Here is a 24,065-nt window from a genome sequence, read left to right on the forward strand (position 1 = left end):
AGTCTTCATATAAGGCAGCATTTGCTCCTAGGTGTTCTAAATAACACAAACAGCTTTCCAATTGGCTGATGCAGTTTTCAAAATTTGCTATCTGGGGAACAGTACACAGAAACAACAATTAAGTTAGCATCGGGAAGTTCCAAAACACAGTTCTCAATCTAAGTATACACAGAAGTTATTTATGTCAATTTTCCTGTCACAGAGTGTACTGTTCGTATACATGGATCTATCACCATACACAGTAGTTTTTCTACTCCGTGGGTTCACTGTTTCCAAATTTGGAACACATCTGTAGTATTCAGTTTCGGGCTGGGCTAGCCAGTTTTACACTTCCTCCAAAACCAATGATGATTTATCAAATACTGCCTCTGCCTTACTGACACCATTCTTGATGTTGGTTTTTGATATAGGATTGACCAAGTGTGCATTTAGTGTGTAAGGAGGAGTTACAATACAGCAATGTTTCTTTTCACAATTTATTTCTGGTGTGATGACTTTTTCATGCTGGATTACGTTTATTGACCTTGCATTTTGCCACCTCTATTGCAGATTTGTAGTGATTTTCCCCCAGGGGGCTCATAGTTCTTTTGTGAGTTTGTGCATGGTGCACACGGGGCCCCTGAGCTATTGCAGCCCATTCTTCCTTCCCAGGCTGCATTTCCTTCCCTGTGCCCCACCCTTTCTGTCTTTGCCCTTTCCCCTCTCCCCACTCCTTCCCCTCTCCCAGTTTTCTTACTTATGTCAACCTAGCTATCCATTTGGTATCGTGTTTTCCTTCCAGTGTTACTCACCTTGCCTTTTTTATTTCATCGTTCCTTGTTGGGGTTTTTGGTTCCTCTTTGGTGTTTGACATCTGCTCCTAAATTTTCCTTCTGTAGTGTGTGCCATTTTGGGAAGAACGCTATTCCTTGCATCAATGGCATGGATACCTCCCCCTCCCCCCTCCTTTGCCTCCTCCTTTCCTGCTGTAGGCTTCCTCCACCGCTAGGTCACCACCATGTGTAGCCAGTCCATGTTATGGGACTGTTATCCATCTTGCCGATGCCCCTGAGAACACAGGTATTAAAATCTAAGCTGTTGCCTGCGCACATATACCCTCACATATACCTAGGAATGGCTGCTTGTCATTGCAGGGTATCAGAACTACCGGCAATGGCTGCCATGCCAGATGGCTCTTGCTGTGGCCATGTTTTACATTTCTTCAGACCCATATGTTTTCTGTGTCAGACTCTTAAAAGATGTGTGCTACGAAGTGAACAAAGTTTTGAAAAGTTAAAATTTTTGACATCCTACCTCAAACGCTCGAGGGCAGGGAGGCGCCACTATTAATGCCCCGGTTCGGAAATATTGTAGATCTGGGGCTGATGCACAGAGCAGTCTGAGTAGTAGTGGGGAGTTGGGTAGTCTCCATGTGATCCATGTTTAGATTTAGTGATTTTGCTGTTGCCTCTGCATTTATTGCTCTCACGTCAAATGAAAACAAAATGGATTTCTGTGGCTGGGAGCTATCAAGTGAATTAGAATACATTCTCATAATTACGGAAGGCTAAAATGTGTTATTAGTTCCAGATTTTATTTTATTTACACCCTTTGGGACATTCAAGCATTGATCGGCTTGCAGAATGATGAAGTTATTTTTGTCGGTTTGCTAAAGATATTTGGCTTATATTAATCTTTTCCCCTCAGGTAGCCAATTTCTTTGAACACTATTGGCTAGTTCCAACTGTTTGCTGCATTTCAAGTGCATGTTTTCATGTTCTAGCACTTATGGCATTATGCCATAATAAAGAACAGACATGAGATAATTCAGTACTGGTATTCCCAAGAAAAATTACATCCAAATCTGGACATACAAAAGAGCACTTTAAGCCGAATTATGCATTTTAGTATAGTTTACGAAATTCTGATGCTCTTGGAGTATCCTATAATGCCTTGTTTCTTTTATGACATAATGTAAGATGTTTTGATGTTTTACAAGTACAAACATACGGGCTTCCTGCGTCATTGTAGCTGAGCAAGCGCAGTGACGCCTGTTATCTGGCACTTTCTGGCACTGATGAAACAAACCTATTTCTAACAGGTCACAGCAAAATATTGTGAATGGTTGTTTGAAAAGCATTACTTTCAAAGTAAATTTCCTTTTACGCGAGATGCACTATGTGATTTAAGAAATTCATCATACATTCTCGCACAGAGCGTTTGACTCTCAATTTAAAAATCAACTGTTTGAGGACAACCATTAGAAGAATTTCAAGCACAGAAGATCAGACATTTATGTCGTTGTTAAAAATTTTACTGGCACATTTGTGTAATGTATCTTAAATATCAACATTATATGTGAACGCTTAGCTTCTCTTGCAGCTTATTAATCTTAGAGATCAATATTAATGTAAAAGCTTTTCTTTTCTTGTAGCAACACCATGTACATTAATTTAAATCATTAAGTTTTCCTATTTGTGTGTTTGTGCTACTTAACAGTGATGTTGCTATTGCCTGACTACATCATGTGTCTTATGCTCTGAATATCCAGTGTCATCGGCTGGCAAGATCATGTGACATGAGCTTTGACTGGCTTACAAAAGCACATTGCAATCTAGATTCCAATTCTTTGGAAAGTAACATGCGGTGTTTGGTAGAAACCGAATTGATACTTTCGTAATTGAAAAACATGCAGTGTACATGTAGCTGCACATCAAACATCTTTCCAAAACATGTTTTTTCCCTGCTTTCGTTTTCTAAAGTGCTGGGATATTCTATGCTGGTGTATAAAACCATAAACATTCAGAGTATTGACAAGTTTTACAGTTCTGAGGAAAAGTATACTGTCACTTATCACGGAAAAAGTGTATTTTGATCCGGGAGAAAGTGTATTTTTAACTGGGAAATCCAGGAATAATTTTTTCCTTGACTACCTATACACCCTGAATAATTTCTGTGTATAATAATAATAATTATATTAATTGTATTCTGTGACACTGTACTGGAGAGCACAAGCTCTCTTGCTTTGTCTTTCTCATGTAGGCTATGATAGCGAACAGCAATGCTGTGTAAGTTGCATTATAATAATTTTTTTGGAGTAATTAAATGTGGTATGTTGTAAGGACTCTTGTAATCATTTTAAATTTACCTCCTTCCAATTCGATAATTTACATGCTTTCTTTTTGTTAAGTAATTTGTTACAGACAGGTTCGAGCAGTCAGCAGATCGTTGTGAAGAGATGCAGTGACCAAATGTGTATTGCTCTTAATTATTAATTTGAATTTGCTCATAGCAGTCAGAAACCCTGACATTAAAGGCTGGTCGTTTTAATTATCTTGCAACCCTTCTATGCAAACAATGATGGTGTCAGTACTTGCCCGTGTCAGACACCGGCCCCATGTTTAGTAATTAGGTGATTACCAATCTTACAATGATGTGTTGTCCTGTAAAATTATGGAGGTAAACTAAATTTGATTTAATGAGAGAAGTGCAACAGACCAATATAATAAATAGTTTGTGAATTGTAATTTGTTTATTTTGGGCACTTCCTATCCAGACATCAAGTACATCATGTTATCAATACCATCATCAAATATCATACTTACCAGAACATACCTGATTGTATTAGTTAAAAGAGTAACCTGCCCATACCATCATCAAATATCAAATGTACATGATTGTATCTGTTAAGAGAGTAACGTGTTGAACTATCAGCAAAATTTTCATGTTATGTCACAGAATAAAATAGCATTATTGAAATAACCCTCAAGACTACTCCTGAGAGACAGTACCTGGTATATTTATCATATTTGAATAAAACATACACACCCACACTGAACTAATAAAAAATTTTGTTTGTTTGGTGAGAATACTGTTCTTGGCGTTAGTTGAAATTTGTAGTTTTTCAAGGTTCAAAGACATTATAAAAACATATCTTTCTTTCTTCCTATTTCTCATTCAGAATTATATTTTTGCATCTTTAATTTTGTGAATGTAAATTTTGAGTTCGTCCATGACATTAAGAAATCGTCTCATTTGAGCTCTTATGTTGGACGTCCAGTCGATCAGTGTTCAAGGTTAAGTGCTTTAAAGTTACCATATGTATACCAAATGCAGTTTTGTTCTGAGAGTGTGTGTGCTACCTGAATCTAGTTTTGAAGGAATAAGTTTTGGGATGCAGTTGTGTGTAGGGTCAAATGTAATCTTCTTATTCCTTAGCGTTTGTCACGCCTGCTGGTAGGGTTTGGTGTTTTGGCTGGTTGTCGCCAGTTCTTGCAATATTGTGCCTGATCAGGTTGAAGGCCTGAGATCTTTGTCTTCATGCAGGGTGTCAAGCCATCACTTGCCTTGGTCGTCCTGCTGGCCATTTCCCATTTGCATTTAGGTTGAAACTAGTCTTTGCCACTGTTGTCTCGTCTGCTCTACTGACACACCTGTACCGATGTAGGCGGCTTTCTCTCATTTTGTCTACTATTGGTGCAACACCATATAGCCTGTGTACTTCATTGTGATGTGGTCATGCAATGTTAATTTCGATGTTAACCTAATCTTTTTTGTCTCCATAACAGCAAGTCTTTGCTCTACTTCCTTTGTTGAAGGCCAGCGTTCAGCCCCATACAATGCAACTGGACAGATTACCGATCGGTATACTTTTGATTTGAGCCTGTTTGGAATTTTCTTGTCGCATAGTACTCCCGTAATGGAATGATTTGAGCCATGTGCTGCTAAGGCGGTTGGAGATTTCTGCAATCAGATTTCCATCAGCAGCAATTGTCGAGCCCAAGTGCTTAAAAGTCCTTGCTGTTTGGAGGTCAACACCATTGATTCTGATGGTTACGGAGTCATTTAAATCTGTGGAAAGGTAATATGTTTTCAACATATTGAGCCATAGTCCTACATCTGCAAGGTAGTCATTCCAGGCTCGGACTTGAAGTTGTAGGGTCAAATGTAATGACTGCAGTAAACAGTACGTAGGGCAAACAGGGAGGAATTCTGAAACTAGATTCAGGGAGCACACATACTCTTAGATTAAAACAGAATTTGGGACACATATGGCAACTTTAAAGCACTCAATTACAAACATTAATCAAAATCTGGACGTTCTACACAGAGCTCAATAGGGAAAACTCTTTAATGTCTTTGAGCAACTCAGAGTTTACACTCATAAAAAGCAAGATCTAAATTTAATTCTGAATATGCAGATCGAATACAGCCACAGCGCCCCTTTTAAAATTTATGACGATGTACTAAGGCGATGATTGTTGCATCAAATGTCCAAAGCGGTGGGAGAGAGTATGCAGCGGGGCAGCTGGAACATGTGTACCTGTCTGAAGTCAGTGAAGAGGCCCTCCTGTGTGGCCCTCTGTACATGGCTGTATTCTGCATACAGTCTGGAACCGCGTGACCGCTACGGTCGCAGGTTCGAATCCTGCCTCGGGCATGGATGTGTGTGATGTCCTTAGGTTAGTTAGGTTTAAGTAGTTCTAAGTTCTAGGGGACTGATGACCACAGCAGTTAAGTCCCATAGTGCTCAGAACCATTTGAACCATGTGTATTCTGCAGACGACCGGTCGGCTCATGACACAACACCAATGATACAACACCAATGACATAGCACCAAAACAGCGACTGTGTGAGGAAGCAAGCCACAATGAAGGCAGGCTTGAAGCAGTGCCATGGATATGGATGCCCTCTGTTTTTTAAATTACAAAATTATAAAAAAATGTTTTGTTTCTATAATATCAGCTTTTAATGTTGATAAACCTCAAATTTTAATTAAGTATCTCTGAGAACAGTGTTCTCACTGTTACGGTGTAAAGTCAAGTATGTGGCAGTCGGAAATGAGAGAGCAGAGAGGGTTGTGGAGAAATGTCAGTCAAATGCACGCTGTTCGACCCCTCTCCAGGTGACAACACTGTGGCAGCGACCTCTATGCAAAGAGGACATCAGAGACACACTGACTGTTCACAGCCCACTTTTTATTTATTTATTTATTTTTTTTTTTTTTTACTGAGCGAGGTGGCGCAGTGGTTAGCACACTGGACTTGCATTCGGGAGGACGACGGTTCAATCCCGTCTCCGGCCATCCTGATTTAGGTTTTCTGTGATTTCCCTAAATCGCTTCAGGCAAATGCCGGGATGGTTCCTTTGAAAGGGCACGGCCGATTTCCTTCCCCATCCTTCCCTCACCCGAGCTTGCGCTCCGTCTCTAATGACCTCGTTGTCGACGGGACGTTAAACACTAATTTCCTCCCCCCCACAGCCCACTTTTACAGCAGCATCAGGATTAGGAACTTAAAGATCAGCGACTTAGGAATTGTGTATAGAGAAGAACAGTGTTTATTTGCATTTCACCCTTGCGACACTTCTGTGTTATTGTCAAAGTTAAGTTTTGTCACCTGAGGATGACATGGTGGCTGGTTGGTACTGTTGGGCCTTCATGGCCTGCCCAGGAGGAGTTTAATTGTTTTAAGTATTGTCATTGTTCATGTCATAATAAAGCTCATTAATACAATTTGTTTGAATGTTGTCTAGCGATCTGAGAAGGCAGGTTTCCTAGACCCCAAATATTTCACATCAAGGCAGGATTGAACATTGGTGACGACTATTACGAAGAACCCAGTGCCTGGTGACCATGGATTTTCTTTTGTTTTGTGCTGGCACTTTAATTCTGATTTGTCATTTTCATTGCAGGGTGTGTTTACTTGCTTTAACAGTGTCTGTTATAGTGTTTTTGTTACTTAGTGTTTTCAGGTGGCCATTGCAGAAATTTTCTTTGCTTGTGCACTTATTTTTATTGCTTGCCTTGTCTGTTTATCGAAGTGAGCAACCCACCTCATCCACTCCCTGCTCAGGTGCCTCAGCAGCAAGAAATCGATGCAACACAGCTAACACAGATGTTTCAGTTCAGTTTCTTCAGTGCTATGCTAGTCCAACAAACTTTTTATTCACATACATATTAGTTGAAAATGTGTGAAATTTCAGTTGGACTCGGGTGCCTCTGTTACACTGCTGAACCATAACACTTACGGACTGTTAGTCTTCCCACGCCTGTGTAAAACTAGCACACAGCTGACGGCTTGTAACAGAGAAAACATTCCCGTTCTCGGAAAATGTACTTTGCCTGCCATGTATCGCATGCTTATGTGAACTGTGACTTTCACTGTGCTACAATCACATGATTTTGAAAACATATTTGGCCTTGGTTCGTTTGATTTGTTTGGCTTCCAAATTCAGGACAGAGTGTTGTCCATGACTGCATTCAGTGCTAAGACAGTGTAGCTAGCTTGCTGAAAGAATTTCCCGGAACATTTTTTTGAAGGTTTAGACAAGGCTAACGATTTTGTTCCATATATTACTATGAAAGACAATGCTCAGCTGAAATTTTTCCAGGCCAGAACTGTTCCCATTGCATTACGGGACAAAGAGGTGACGGAACTTAGAATTGCAAGATAGTAGAGCTGTTCCGCCCATAGAAGCTAGTCAGTGGGCAAGTCCACTAGTTTTGCTCCCCAAATCTTCAGGTCACATTCGCCTCTGTATTGACTTATAAGTCTACTGTCAACCCACTAACTGTGATTGATACTAATCCAGTGCTACACCCAGAAGATCTCATGGACAGATTGGGCACTGGTCGCTACTTTTTAATGGATTTGCTTGATGCATATCTTCAAATACCACTAGATGAAGAATCTCAAACCATGTGTATTGTGAACACTCATTTGGGCTTGTTTAAATATTTGTGTTTGCGTTTTGCCAGTGTTTCCGTGCCTGCCAGTTTCCAACAGTATTTGGAACAGCTGACTGCTCAAGTACTAAACTGCTCAAACTATTAGGATGATATTGTCGTAGCAAGTCATACACCTGAAGTACACATTGCAAATTTGGATGCTTTGTTTTGTGTTTTATCTGATGCAGTACTAAAGTGTAGACTGGACAAGTGAGATTTCTTAAAGCTGAGTTGCAGTATCTTGGTCATGTCCTCAACAGTCAAGGTGTACATCTTCTTCAGTTACATTTATTAGATGTACGGGACCTGCCCATTCCTCGCATTGTCACAGAATTGCAGTCATTATTAGGGAAAATGAACTATTTTATTCAGTTCATACTGAATGCTTCACAAATCACGACTCCATTGCATTGCTTGCATCACAAGAACATCCCCTTTGCTTGGACAGATAAGCGCCAAGAAGCTTTTCTGAAGCTTAAAGATTCATTGCTCAGTGATTGAGGCTTGGTTCATTTTGATCCTGACAAACCAGTTGTGTTGCAAGTTGCCGCTTCTTTTTACAGAAGCGATGCAGTGCTTTTGCACAGATTTGGTGATAAAGACAGGCCTATTGCTTTCGCATCAAAGTGTTCTCCAAAGCTCAGTGTAACTATTCACAAATAGAGAAAGAGGCATTGGCTATTGTGTATGGTGTCACCAAATTACACCATTATTTTTATGGCAGAAAATTCTACTTAGTAACGGATCACAAGTCATTGCAGTCCTTGTTTCATCAAATGAAGCCAGTTCCTGTATGAATTGCCCAAAAATTGCAAAGGTGGGATTTGTTGTTGTCTCAGTACTAGTACGAGATTGTGAATCATCTAACGGCTCAACATGGTAATGTGGAGGCACTTTCACATCTTCCGATTGGCCCACATGCAGACTTAGGTGCTTCTGCAGCATCTTGTTGTCACATTAATGCTCAGGATTCTGAATTCCTTCACTCCTTTCCTCTGAACTATAGGAGAATTGTGCAGGCCATGGAAGCTGATTCAGATTTAAACTTTTCTCAAGTACTTTCGCACAGCCTGGCCTCACTAATTGCATCCACCCTGCGGGTCCGGGGATTAGAATAGGCCCGAGGTATTCCTGCCTGTCGTAAGAGGCGACTAAAAGGAGTCCATCCCCCTCACGGGGGTAGTTAGCGCCTGCGTCCGGAGACGGACGGTTCCACGACCTATAATTGTGGTCTTTTTGGTTTTTCACTTCTCGTTTCTTCCTTCCTTTTGTTGGTTCCTTTCTTTGCTCTTCTCCACCTCACTGTCTTCCTTACTCTTTCCCTTGACTTCTCCTTGCCTTCTCATTGCCTTCTTCTCCTTGCCTTCTCATTGCCTTCTTCTCCTTGCCTTCTCATTGCCTTCTTCTCCTTGCCTTCTCTGGTCTCCGCCTCGGCGTTTGAGACAGTCTGTCCTCTTTCTCTTCTTTTTCCTCTTCTTCCTTCCTCCCTGTGCGTGCCTGAAGGCCGACCCACATGTTCGCACGCGTAGCCGGTGACGGGGTAACGCGTAATTCCCCGCCCTGGGTAGACATGTAAGGCACGCGCGTACCCCCTGGTAAAGGCCAGGCCCGGGGAGGGGTGATTGCCTGAGCTGATACCTTCTGACCATGCCGATTGGTCCCTCCGTCTGTTTCTCGGGAGGTGTGACCTGAGGTGTAAACATTCACCTAAGGCGGGAGTGCCCTCTGAGAGGGTCCCCACAAGGAAGGAGCGCGCCATCGGAGACGCTGGCAATCATGGGGGATTCCTTTGCAATGGATTCTACTCCATCTCTTTCGACTTCTGCCCAAAAACGGAAACGTGACCAGCCACCAGTGACAAAAGTACTACCGCCTGCCCCACATTTCCTCGTCGTTTCTCGATCTGGGGACGGAAAGGATTTTTCCTCTGTCAACCCTTTCGTTATCCAGAAGGGCGTAGATGCCATAGCCGGATCTGTCAAATCTTGTACCAGGTTGCGTAACGGTACCTTATTAGTAGAAACTGAGAGTGCCTTTCAGGCACAAAAACTGCTTCGGGCCACACTCCTGTACACGTTCCCTGTCCGGGTGGAGGCCCACCGAACTTTGAATTCGTCTCGTGGTGTAGTCTATACTAGCTCCCTCGACGGATTGACTGACGAGGAGATTCAATCTTTCCTCGCTGAGCAGGGCGTGACGGCTGTCCATAGGGTCATGAAAAAGGTCAACAATGACCTTGTACCGACCCGGACACTTTTCTTGACCTTCGATAGTGTTAAGCTGCCATCGCGCATCAAGGCGGGCTACGAGGTTATTTCTGTTCGCCCCTATGTCCTGACACCTACGCGCTGCTACCAGTGTCAGCGTTTCAATCACACTCGACAGTCTTGTTCCAATGCGGCTAAATGTGTCACTTGTGGCAGGGATGCCCATGAGGGTGACTGTCCACCTCCGTCTCCTCGTTTTGTGAACTGTCAGGGTGACCATGCCGCATCCTCCCGCGACTGTCCTGTCTATAAGGAAGAACGCTGTACCCAAGAAATTCGGGTCAAAGAGAAAGTGTCCACCTCGGCTGCTCGCAAGCTATTGGCTAGTAGGAAGCCCGCGCTGCTCCCAGCGGGGAGATACAGTACTGTCCTCGCCTCTCCTCGGACTACCAGGGAGGTAGCAACCCAGACATGCGATCTGACCTTCAGCACCACGGTCGTCCGTTCGGCCAGTGCTAAGATAGTGCGGTCGACGTCTCCTCTTCCTCCCATCACCCCACAGACACCAGCCCCTTCATCAGCTTCTGCTAAGACGAAGACCCCGAAGTCAGATGCACGGGCCTTCAAGAAGGAACCATCCCGTGCAGACTTCCTACGTACCTCGACCTCCCAGCCTTCGACCGGTACTTCCACCAAACGTACTTCCAAAAAGGCTCATAGGAAGCACAGTTCTCCTTCTCCGCCTCGGCGCCTTTCTTCTCCTGCGCCACCCAGCGGTTGCCGCCCCAGGCTGTCATCCATTTCGCCTGGCCGCACCGCTGGTAGCCGTACATCTGGCCGTTCACCGGCGGAGGAAGCTCCCCCTCCCGGCCATCCTCTCGAGATGGCCGATGAACCTATAGACCCAATGGACGATGACTGTCCGCCTACTGATAGCGGCGGCAGTGCTGGCTCGAAGCCAGGCCCTCAGCGGCCTTCGAGGTGACCCCTTCTTTCATCTTCCTTTTCTTACGATGGCACTTATTCACTGGAATATTCGCAGCATTCACTCCAACCGAGAGGACTTGAAGTTGCTGCTCCGCTTGCACCGTCCGCTCGTCGTAGCCCTCCAGGAAACGAAGCTACGCCCATGCGATCAAATTGCCTTGGCACACTACACCTCTGTGCGTTTTGACCTACCCCCTGTGGTAAGTATCCCAGCTCATGGAGGGGTTATGTTGCTGGTCCGGGATGATATTTACTACAATCCCATCTCGTTGCACACCGGCCTGCAGGCAGTTGCCATCCGCATTACTCTTCTCACTTTTACGTTTTCCTTTTGTACCGTTTACACTCCATCGTCATCTGCCGTTACCAGGGCAGACATGATGCAACTTATTGCTCAGCTACCTGCACCATTTTTGTTAACTGGAGACTTCAATGCCCACCATCCCCTTTGGGGCTCTCCAGCATCCTACCCGAGGGGCTCCTTGTTAGCAGACCTTTTCAACCAGCTCAATCTTGTCTGCCTCAATACTGGCGCCCCTACTTTTGTTTCGGACACATCTCACACCTATTCCCATTTAGACCTCTCTATCTGTACTCCCCAACTTGCACGCCGGTTTGAGTGGTATGCACTTTCTGATACATATTCGAGCGACCACTTCCCGTGTGTTATCCATCTCCTGCAGGATACCCCCTCTCCGTGCTCCTCTAGTTGGACCATCTACAAGGCAGACTGGGGGCTCTTCTCTTCCAGGGCGACCTTTCAAGATCAAACCTTCACAAGCTGCGATCGTCAGGTCGCACACCTCACGGAAATCATTCTCGCTGCTGCTGAATATTCCATCCCTCACCCTACTTCTTCTCCACGTCGCGTACCAGTCCCCTGGTGGACCGCAGCATGTAGAGACGCTTTACGTGCTCGTCGACGTGCTTCACGCACATTTAAACGCCACCCTACAGTGGCGAATTGTATCAATTATAAACGATTACGTGCTCAGTGTCGTCGTATTATCAAAGAAAGCAAGAAAGCCAGCTGGGCTGCTTTCACAAGCACCTTCAACAGTTTTACTCCTTCTTCTGTTGTCTGGGGTAGCCTGCGCCGGCTATCTGGCACTAAGGTCCACTCACCAGTTTCTGGCTTGAAGGTCGCGAATGACGTCCTTGTGGCCCCTGAGGCTGTCTCCAATGCCTTCGGCCGCTTTTTCGCAGAGGTTTCGAGCTCCGCTCATTACCAACCTGCCTTCCTCCCCCGCAAACAGGCAGAGGAGGCTAGGCCACCTAACTTCCGCTCCTCGAATTGTGAAAGTTATAATGCCCCATTCACCATGCGGGAACTCGAAAACGCACTTGGCCGATCACGGTCCTCCACTCCAGGGCCTGATTCTATTCATATCCAGATGCTGAAGAACCTTTCTCCTGCGGGTAAAGGTTTTCTTCTTCGTACATACAATCGCATCTGGATTGAGGGACATGTTCATGCTGGCGCGAGTCTATTGTTGTCCCGATTCCTAAGCCGGGGAAGGACAAGCACTTGCCTTCCAGTTATCGACCTATCTCGCTTACCAGCTGTGTCTGTAAAGTGATGGAGCGAATGGTTAACTCTCGATTGGTTTGGCTGCTCGAGTCTCGACGCCTACTTACCAATGTACAATGTGGATTTCGTAGGCGCCGCTCTGCTGTTGACCATCTGGTTACCTTGTCGACCTTCATTATGAATAACTTTTTGCGGAAGCGCCCGACCGCGGCTGTGTTCTTTGATTTGGAGAAGGCTTACGACACCTGTTGGAGGGCGGGCATTCTCCGCACCATGCATACATGGGGCCTTCGCGGTCGCCTCCCTCTTTTTATTTGTTCCTTTTTAATGGATTGACAGTTCAGGGTACGTGTGGGTTCTGTCCTGTCCGACACCTTTCGCCAGGAGAATGGGGTGCCACAGGGCTTAGTTTTGAGCGTCACTCTCTTCGCCATCGCGATCAATCCAATAATGGATTGCCTCCCAGCTGATGTATCAGGCTCCCTTTTCGTGGACGATTTTACCATCTATTGCAGCGCGCAGTGTACACGTGTCCTGGAGCGCTGTCTTCAGCGTTCTCTTGACTGTCTTTCCTCCTGGAGTGTCGCCAATGGCTTCCGTTTTTCTGCCGAGAAGACGGTCTGTATTAACTTCTGGCGCTACAAAGAGTTCCTCCCACCGTCCTTACGACTCGGTCCCGTTGCTCTCCCAATCGTGGAGACAACCAAATTTTTAGGCCTTACATTTGACAGGAAACTTAGCTGGTCTCCACATGTGTCATATTTGGCCGCCCGTTGTACCCGTTCTTTAAATGTCCTCCGTGTTCTCAGTGGTATGTCGTGGGGAGCGGATCGAACCGTCCTACTTCGTCTATATCGGTCGATCGTCCGCTCCAAGCTGGATTATGGGAGCTTCGTATACTCCTCTGCACGGCCATCCATCTTACGCCGCCTCAACTCCATACAACATCGGGGTTTACGACTTGCGATCGGAGCATTTTATACTAGTCCCGTAGAGAGTCTTCATGCTGACGCTGGCGAATTGCCACTCACCTACCGGCGCGATATACTGCTTTGTCGGTATGCCTGTCGGCTACTGTCAATGCCCGACCATCCGTCTTATCGTTCCTTTTTTGACGACTCTCTCGACCGTCAATACGGGTTGTATGTCTCTGGCCTGCTACCCCCTGGAGTTCGCTTTTGTCGCCTCCTTCAACACCTTAATTTTTCACTCCCTGCAACCTTTCGAGTGGGCGAGAGCCACACGCCACCTTGGCTCCAGGCTCAGGTCCGCGTTCACCTTGACCTCAGCTCGCTCCCAAAAGAGGTTACCCCCGGTTCGGTCTACCACTCCCGTTTTTTGGAACTTCGTTCGAAGTTCATCAACATGACTTTCATTTATACAGATGGCTCTAAGACCAATGACGGGGTCGGGTGTTCCTTTATTGTCGGGGCACAAAGTTTCAAATACCGGCTCCATGGCCATTGTTCGGTCTTCACAGCTGAGCTCTTTGCCCTCTACCAGGCTGTTCTTTACATCTGCCGCCACCGACATTCTGCTTATGTCATCTGCTCCGACTCCCTGAGCGCCATCCAGAGTCTCAGTGATCCGTACCCGGTTCACCCTTTCGTACACCGGATACAACGCTCTCTTCAGCAGCTGGTGGACGTTGGTTCTCCGGTTAGCTTTATGTGGGTTCCTGGCCATGTCGGTATCCCTGGGAACGAAGCTGCAGATGCCGCGGCCAAGGCTGCGGTCCTCCAGCCTCGGACAGCTTCTTGTTGTGTCCCTTTGTCCGATTTTAGCAGGGTCATTTGTCGGCGCATTTTATCGCTGTGGCATGCCGATTGGGCTGCACTTACAGACAAGCTTCGGGCCTTAAAACCTCTTCCCGTGGCTTGGATGTCCTCCTCACGCCCTTCTCGGCGGGAGGAGGTAGTTTTGGCCCGGTTAAGAATTGGACACTGCCGGTTCAGCCATCGCCATCGGCTGCGCCGGCGCCGTTCTGCCCATGTGGGCACTTGCTGACGGTTCGACACATTTTAATGTCCTGTCCCGATTTTAACACACTGCATCTAGATCTTAACCTGCCAAGTACTTTCGATGCCATTTTAGCGGATGACCCACGAGCAGCTGCTCGTGTTCTTCGTTTTATCAATTTGACAAACCTCTCTAAGGACGTTTGATGATGCTGTTTTTTAATCCTATGCCTGTCAGTATGTCTTTTATCGTGTTTTCCCTTTTAGTTGTTGTTGTCAACTTGTGCCTCGCGGTGCATTCTTAGAGTAGTCAGGGCGCTAATGACCATTGAAGTTGTGCGCCCTGCAAAAAGAAGTGTTGCAGTTACTTCACCACAGACATGGGGGGATTGTACATACAAAACAGTTGGCATGTTGACTGTGTACTTGGCAGGGTATGGACACACAAGTAGAACAGATGACGTCACAATGTCACGCATGTGGAGAAAATCAGTTCGCTCCACCACAAAAATTCTCTGCTTGGCCTAAGTCGCAATCACCATGGCAACATGTACACATAGACACTGCGGGACCTTTTTGGAACACTTGTTGGTTGATTGTCGTAGACTCTTATAACGGGTTTCCTTTTGCTGTGCCAATGAACTCAATGTCATGGAGCAGAGTTCAGGCATTGTCCTCTATTTTTTGCCTTGAAGGTTTGCCTGAAGTCATAGTGTCAGACAACGACCTTCAGTTCACGTCAAATGAATTTGAAACATCCTGTGAATGCAATGGCATACAGCATCTAACCAGTGCACCATTCCATCCACAGTCGAATGGCGAAGCGGAATGTTTTGTCAGAACCTTCAAGCAGCAGATGGCCAGACTTCGCACTACACATGCCAGGGATCAAGCATTGAAACTGTTTCTCGCCTCCTATCGTTCGCATCCATGAGATGGACCATCACCAGGGGAATTGCTTTGTGGCCACCGACATCAGTCACTCTTCTACCGTCCTCAGCAACAGGCACCGAAGGAGGACCGCAAGTATTGCTTCACGCTGCATGATGTGTTTTACAGTGTTTTTAGCAGCAGAAGATGGTGGGTGCGAGGTGCGATCGTTTGTCGACTTGGTGCATGCATGTAACTCATTTCAGGGCCTGACAGACTGCAGCGCCGACATCACAATCAAATTTGCCACTGTGACGTGTACAGTGATCCTTCTGTATCTCTTCCCCCAGATTCATGGATCAAGAGGACAGCGAGGCCACAGGAGCCGCCAGAGGGTGTCATTACAACATCGTGGGACAACCCCATGCAGACGGGCAGCCAACACCTTCTGCATCTGGTTATGGGCCTCAGAAGGTGGATGTGTTCCCTTCTGGTCATTTTCTGGGGGACATTTCCACCAGAGCGAAGGCCACATGGCGAGGTACGACTGGAAGCCTGGCGTCCCCTGCAGCCATAGCTTCCAGTCCCTCAGAGAATCCACACTGCTGGCTCTCCTGCCATTGTTGAGCTCCCTATACGACGACAGTCCATCGCTTTGGGAGGAGGAATGTTGTGGCTTATAGTCAAGTGCTGGCACGCCAGTCAGAAATGAGAGGGCAGGGAGGGCTGTGAAAAAGACGTCAGCCAATTGCATGCTTAGCGACCCCTCTCCCGGATGGTAGCATGATGGCAGTGACCTCTATGCGAAGAGGACTTAAGTGCCATGCTGACTGGTTGCGGCCCACTTCTGCAGCAGCATCAGGACTATGTGCACGTCGCCCTTTGCTTGCGACACTTCTGTGTTTCTGTCAAAGTTAACTATTGTCATTGTTCATTTCATAATAAAATTCATTAATATGATTTGTATGAATTTTGTGTAGCAATTTGAGAAGGTGATTTCCTAGACCCGACATATTTGACATCAAGACAGAATTCAACACTTGCCAAAAAAAATTATTATTAATTCAGTGTGGGAATATGTGTTATACTCAAATGTGGAAAATGTACCAGAAGCCTTATGTTGGCAGCAGCTTTGTGGGTTATATTAATAATGTATATTGTACCAAACTATTATTTTATCCTGTGACATAGGGTGTAAGTTTTATTGACAGCTGGATATAGTACTCTTGTAACTGATAGATATGTTGCAATACATGTAAAGGCTGATGATATTATTATACAGGGTGTATCAAAAAGAATAATTCAATTTGGCACTTCTATATTTGTGAAACTAATAAACATATACAATGAATTTTGTTTTTTTATGAACGGGAAACTCAAAAAGTTTTTTTTGTACCTTTTCATAGTTGTTCAATATGCCCCTCTTGAGATACATGGTATATGTCTATGTGGTATTCAGATTGTTCCACACTGCAGCAAACATGTCTTGAGTTTACTGAGCGAGGTGGCGCAGCGGCTAACATACTGGACTCGCATTCGGGAGGATGACGGTTCAATCTCGCGTCCGGCCATCTTGATTTAGGTTTTCTGTGATTTTCCTAAATCGCTCCAGGTAAATGCCAGGATGTTCCTTTGAAAGGGCATTTCCGACTTCCTTCCCTGTCCTTTCCTTCCCCATCCTTCCCTAATCCGATGAGACCGATGACCTCACTGTCTTGTCTCCTCCCCCAAACAACCCAACCCCATCTTGAGTTACTGCTTCCACAGCTGCTGTTATGCAGTGTCTCAGTTCATTATTTGTTGGTGTTAATGGAGGCACATAAACAGAGTGTTTTATAAACCCCCACAAGAAATAATCACATACAATCAGGTCCTTGGAGGCCAGTAATGCAAGGCTGAATCATCCTTCAGTAATCCTTTGATTGAAAAACTACCACACTTCCAGATGCCAGTGTGGTGGTGCCGCATCCTGTTGGTAAATGTCATTCGAATCCGTCTTCAACTGTGGGAACAGAAAGTTCTCAAGCATATTGAGGTATGTGGTTTGTGTAAACGTGTTCTCGACAAAGAAAAATGGACCATACAACTTTTCCTGTGAAACTGCGCAAAACACATTAAATTTTGGAGTTGTACAATTTCATGTGGTTGTTCTGTCCTCCACATTTTCGCATTATGATAGTTCACCTTTCCATTTAAATGGAATGGTGTCTCCAAGCGTGGAAGAAAACTGACATCCTCCATCTTGCCAAGAACAAAATTACAGAACTCCACAGATTGTTGCTTGTCACCTTCACATAGAGCTTACAGTAGTTGAATTTTGTATAGTTTCATATGGAAACATCTACGCAACACACGCCACATGTCTACAGACATCGGGAACATGTTGAGCTGTCAAACTGCATGGCAAATGGATTTCTGTGGACTCCTTGTTAAACTATGGCAAATGTGTTCGACATCTGTTTCAGACATTCGGGGATGGCCCGGTGATTTGCCCTTACACAAACAACCTGTTTCTCGAAATTGTTCATGCCATGGTGTAATGCTCTGTGCTGTAGGAGAATCCACGCCATACCTAGTATGAAAAACATGATGAACAGTTATTACTGACCCGCACTGCGAAAAACGTAGAACATAAAATGCTTTCTGTTGCTCTACCATTTTTACTAGAACTGAAGTGGGCGCACACTGCTGCTACCTAGAGGGAACCATGTAAAACTTGAGTGTTTGCCCTTTCCAACAATACATTTTTGTGCACATGCCTCAAATAACGTAGTAGTTATGAATTTTTTTTTTAAAAAATCAGGTGATTCTTTTTGGTACACCTTGTATGATATTACATATTTCATAGAATATTTGTTGAATAATTGTAATACACTTGTCTTCAGATCTGAGGATGGTTCATCTTAAACTGAAACCAGTCATTAAAAAAAAAAAAAAACTGGTGCAGTCAAGACAGACAATAAAAAAAAATTTCACATGAAATATATTGGATCTAATGGCAACACATAGACTTGATCTCTTTGTGGATGTCCACGCTGAAACTGATTATCAGTGACCATGTGACATTTGCAGCACTGATAGTTTCAAAAGTGTGAAGGACATCTAAAACAAAGTGAAAGATTTATATTTTCAGCTAACTGGATAAAGAGGCAGTAATTTTATGTATCAGCGAGGAATTTGAAACATTTAACTCTTGGCAGTGTCTTGTAGAAGAACTTCACCACAAGTTTAAAAGAATAGTCGTCCGTGCACTGGATAGGTATCTATCTAGTAGAACACTTCATGATGGGAAGGACGCTTCATGGTATATTAACATATCACTGTAAAGAAATTTTTAAAGAAGCAGACTGTGTAAAAGGTGTAAAATTTATAAAGCCATAACTAGAGAGATTCTGAATGAAACAAGATATGCTATCAAGAAGTCAGAGGCATACTTTGTGTGCCACCAACCCATGCCAGCCAACCTCAGATAAACTGACTTGCACAGCATGTCTAGGATCAGTCTGACTGCCTGGTTTAGGTGTTGTCAGGTCCCACTCTGAGCTGGCTGGCCAGGCACTTTTCTTCTGGGCTAGCCCGCTGGGCTGTAAGCAGCTCATGTATCACGACACAGGCTAAACTAGCCATGCAACTGGCTGTGGCTAACCTACTGACACAGAGGGCATAGATGGAATATCTGCAAAAGTAATCAAACTCTACTCACAGTACCTAGTTATGCGTCTGACATTCCTATTAAACTTGGTAATGGAGAAGTGACTGTTTCTCACATGTCTGCAAAAGAGTAAAGTAGTGCCAGTTTACAAAGTTGGTGACAAGGAGATCTGGGGAACTAAAGATCTATAACAATGACACCTGTAATGTCTCTTGCAGCGGTCTCTCCACGATATTTTCAGAAATTTTATAAATTATATAACTCAGTACATATCTCGAAATATCTCTTCTTATCTTACCGATTCCTAAACTTTAATATACAATGATTATCAGTGCAAAGAAGTTTCAAGCCCTATTATTCCTTGGAGCGTCCATTTACTCCATGGAATAGCTTCTCTGCTATCTATGTTGTCTCTTATGAAAATAATGAAGGGGATCTTGCTGATTAGCCGTGAAAGGAGGAGGATGTATATGTGTGTATTGTTGAGCTAGTCGCCATCTTGATGAGATTCTGTATGAGAAGGAATTTAATACAGTGAACTAAACTAAAGTAAGTGTGTTCGCGTATTATTTAACTGATTATTATTGACAGTGTCTGCTTACTACGCTGTGTTGCACGGGATCAGTGGGGAACGTCTGATTTACACTGGACGAACCTACCGTTTTGTATGCTCAAGATATCCAGTTTATTATTTCAAAAAAATAGGCTAACACGGTCTTACCAGCAGATCTCCGGTCTTCCACCTGTGATCACCGAAAGTTAATAATTATTACAAATGTTTTCAGGAGATCAACTGACAATTTTCGTCGCACCGAGACTTCGAAATTGCTTCACTGCCTTATGGAATTTAAGTTAAGCTCAATTTAATCAGGATAGAACAGTATTGAACTGTGTGAATGTGATAAGCCAGCTTTGTGAATGAAAATTCCCTTAATATACACATGTTTTTACTATCCTGATCAGTGAAGCTAAATCAGGCCGGTGTGAGAGAGGTTTTTTTTAATTTTAGATCCCTCGAAAAAAATATTAAATACCCACATTATCAAAAATTGTAGAAATAGCTGTTCAAACCAAGTTATAAATTTTGTAGAAAAAAAGTCCTGGATGAAGCATTACATGGATTTAGGAAAGGGAAGTCTACAAAAACAGCTGTGGCAAGTTTCATGACGCACACAGTCAAAGGTTTGGAAGAATGAAAGAAAGTTTGTAGCATATTTTGTGATCTCGCAAAAGCCTATGACTGTGTATGCCATATTACTCTGATAGATAAACTACACAGATGTGGTATCAGGGTGAACGCAGCCATTCTAATAAAGTCATTTGCAGAAAACAGAGAACAAAATGTAGAATTAAGATACAATGTAAAAATAAGACTGAGATCTTTTACTCTGATTTTCATGTGGCAAAGTCTGGGATAGCAGCATCAGTAAAAGAAAATGTAACCATGCATGCAGATGGTACATCCCTCATTGTAAGTGAAAGCTCAATAAATGATTTAGATACAAGAACTGTAATGGATGTAGAAAGGGCAAATGAATATTTAAGTGAAAACAAGCTATTTAGAAATGAAAAGAAAACAAATTCTTGCAAAGAAAGCAACAAATTAACAGAAATTAAATATAAGACTTAGGGACACACTGCTAACAGAAAATGATAGTCGTAAGTTCCTGGGATTGACAGTATACAGACTTATCACTTGGGAAAATCATATGTAAAAGATCAGCTCAAAAATAAGCAGCAGTGTATTTTCACTTTAGAAAATGTCCCACATAGTTGATGATAAACTGTTAAAGATGTACTATAGACTACATTATCCACAGTTATTATACTGAATAATAACATGGGACAGGGCAGCAAATGTGCATATGAAGAGACTGCTGCAAAACAAAGCAGCCAGATGTATTGGAAGGCTATCACCAAGATACTCCTGTAAAAGCAAATTCCAAGAATATAAAAATATGACCAAGCACTCTACACTTATATCTGAAACTATTATGTACGTTAAAATTAAATTGTACGCCAATTCTAAACAGAGAACTACACAATTACAGCAGAAGAGTAAAAGATGACTATCTCGTCTATAGAATCCAACTACAACTGGCCAATAAATGCCCTATTGAAGTGGGGTGCTTATGATACAACAGATTACCAAGCAGTTTGTAAAGTACAAAAGCGCTGCCAGTTTTCAAAACAAAACTAAGAGAGTGCTTAAAAATGGCATGTTTGTATGTGTTAAAGAATATTTTGAGACCAATCGAAAAGAATTAGAAAGATTTTGCAGTACTGACGCAATAATTTGAGAACTGAACTACTTTTACTGTGTAAATGAAAAGTAAACTTTAAAATTTTTGTTCTGGCTTGTCCATTGCAGCAGAAATTGTAATTGGTTGCCTAGATGTAGTGAATTAAATGTATTCATTAATTATTTTATACATATGTGTAATTCTATTGTAAATTAATAATATATAGGCTCAAATTGTTATTTGAACTGCAGCTAAAATTGTAAATGTATCTGATATCACTCTAAACAGTGACCAAAGGATGGATAAATAAATAAATCCCAAATGGGTGTACTGTTTCATAGTGTCATTGACTTGGACTAAATTAAGAAGAAATACAAACAATTGATCACTAAAATTTGTTTACTTTGATTTTCTTACAATAAACTGTTGTTCTTCTCTCTCTTTTTCACTTTTCTTTTGAAAAAGAAATCGTGGTGCTTCATTTTATTTGGCATCTTAAATGAAGCATTTGAACCTAGTGCAAGATGTGACTGTGTGGTTAACATAATTGTTGAGGGGATCATAATTAACTGATTGAAAAATAAACTAAAAACTGTTGCTTTTTCGGTGGCAGAAGCAGTGGAGATGGAGATATACCAAATAAATCAATAAGAGATAGCACTGATCCCCCCATGGCACACAAAACAGGTCAGAATACTCTTGCAGGAGCAATGAAAAAGGCTTGCCAAATTTAAAAAAATACAAAATCCCCAGGACTGGCAAAGTAGCTCCGTACTTAGCAATCATTAACAACTGCTCGCTTGTAGAAAGACCCCTACTCAAAAGATTGGAAAATTGTACAGTCACACCAATACCCCAGAAAGGAGATAGAAGTAACCCACTGGATTATAGACTTGGATCATTAATGTCAAATTAGTGCTCAGAGCCATTTGAGCCATTAATGTCAATATGCAGTGACATTTGGAAAATATACTGTGCTTGAACATTTTGAATCACCGCGAAGAAAACAATTTATTGACGGATAACCAACATGGATTCAGAAAATATCATAATTGTGAAACACAACTAGCTCTTTATTCTCATGAAATAGTGAGTGCTATCAACAAGGGACGTCAGATTGAATCCATATTTTTAGATTTCCAGAAGGCTTTTGATACCATTCCTCACAGACTTCTAATTAAATTGCATGCCTATGGAGTATCATCTCAGTTGTGTGATTGGATTTGTGATTTCCTGTCAGAAAGGTGACAGTTCTTAATAACCGGTGAAGAGCCATAAAGTAAAACAGAAGTAATATCTGGCATTCCGCAAGGAAATGTTGTAGGCCCTTTGTTGTTCCTGTTCTACGCAAAATAATTTAGGAGACAATCTGAGCAGCCCTTTTCAAGTGTTTGAAGATGATGCTGTCATTGACAGTCATGTAAAGTCATCAGGTGATCAAAGTGAATTGCAATAAGATTTAGACAAGATATCTGTATGGTGCAAAAAGTAGCAATTAATTCTAAATAATGAAAAGTGTGAAGCTATGAACATGAGTAGTAAGAGGAATCCGCTAAATTTCAGTTACGTGATAAATCCCACAAATCTGAAGACTATAAACTCAACTAAATACTTAGGGATTACAATTGCAAATAACTTAAGTTGGAATGATCACATAGACAATGTTGTGGGAAAAGTAAACCAAAGATGGCGATTTATTGGTAGAACACTTATAAAATGTAACAGATCTATTAAGTATTGTTTATGCTACACTTGTCCGCCATCTTTTCTGGAGCATTGCTGTACGGTGTGGGATCCACGTCAGATAGGATTGACAGAGGACATTGAAAAAGTTCAAAGAAGGGCAGCTCATTTTATATTATCACAAAATGAGGGAGAGTGCCATGCGTATGGTACATCAATTGGGATGGCAGTCATTAGAACTCTTCTTCATCTTCACGCGATCAGGCCCAGAGGACCGCGCGCCACCACAGTTAGAGCTCTCCATCCATCTCTGTCTTCTGCTATCTGTCTCCAGTTTTCCGTGACTCCCAGCTGCAACAGGTCTTCTCTCACTCCATCGATCCACCTCTTTCTAGGTCTTCCCACTGGTCTGCTGCCTGACGGGATCCAGTCCATTGTGATTTTGGGCCATCTTGTTGCCTCCAGTCTAACAACATGTCCAGCCCATTGCAGTCTTTTGCTTCTCATCACTCCCAAGATGTTAGGCTCCTTGTACAGCTCTTCTAATTCAGTGTTATGGCGTCTTCTCCATTCTCCAGTAGTCTGATCTCTGACTGGTCCAAATATTTTCCTGAGGACTTTCCTTTCAAATGTTAGCAGTCGCTTAAGGTCTTGTTTTCGAGTGCTCCAGGTTTGAGAACCGTAAAGTACTACTGGCATTATTAATGTCTTATACAACCGTAGCTTTAGTTGTTGCGAGACACTTCTACATTTTAATATAGGGTCTAGAGAGTGATAGCATCTGCTTCCCACCTGCAGTCGTGCTTTTATCTCTGCTTCAGTTGATGTTACTTCTGTAAAAAATGATCCAAGGTATTTGAACTCTTTCACATGTTTATACATGGTGTTGTTCACAATTAAATCTTGAGAGTTCTGGATCTTTCTTCCTATGGTCATATACTCTGTCTTTTCAGAGCTAATTTGTAGACCGATCCTAGCTGCCAATAACTCCAAGGTCTGGATACTTCTCTTCAGATCTTTTTGTGTGCATGCTAATAGTGCAGTGTCGTCTGCATAGGCCAGATATGTAATGTGTTCATTACCAATTTGAATGCCCTCGATGTTTTCTTTGTTGAAATCCCGCATTACCTTCTCGAGTGCCAGGTTGAAGAGGACAGGTGATAGCCCATCTCCTTGGCGTAATCCTGTTACAACTTGGAAGCTTTCTGTCATTCAGTCATTAGAAC

The sequence above is a fragment of the Schistocerca cancellata genome, chromosome 5, assembly GCF_023864275.1.
Source record: "Schistocerca cancellata isolate TAMUIC-IGC-003103 chromosome 5, iqSchCanc2.1, whole genome shotgun sequence".
Classification (NCBI taxonomy): Eukaryota; Metazoa; Arthropoda; class Insecta; order Orthoptera; family Acrididae; genus Schistocerca; species Schistocerca cancellata.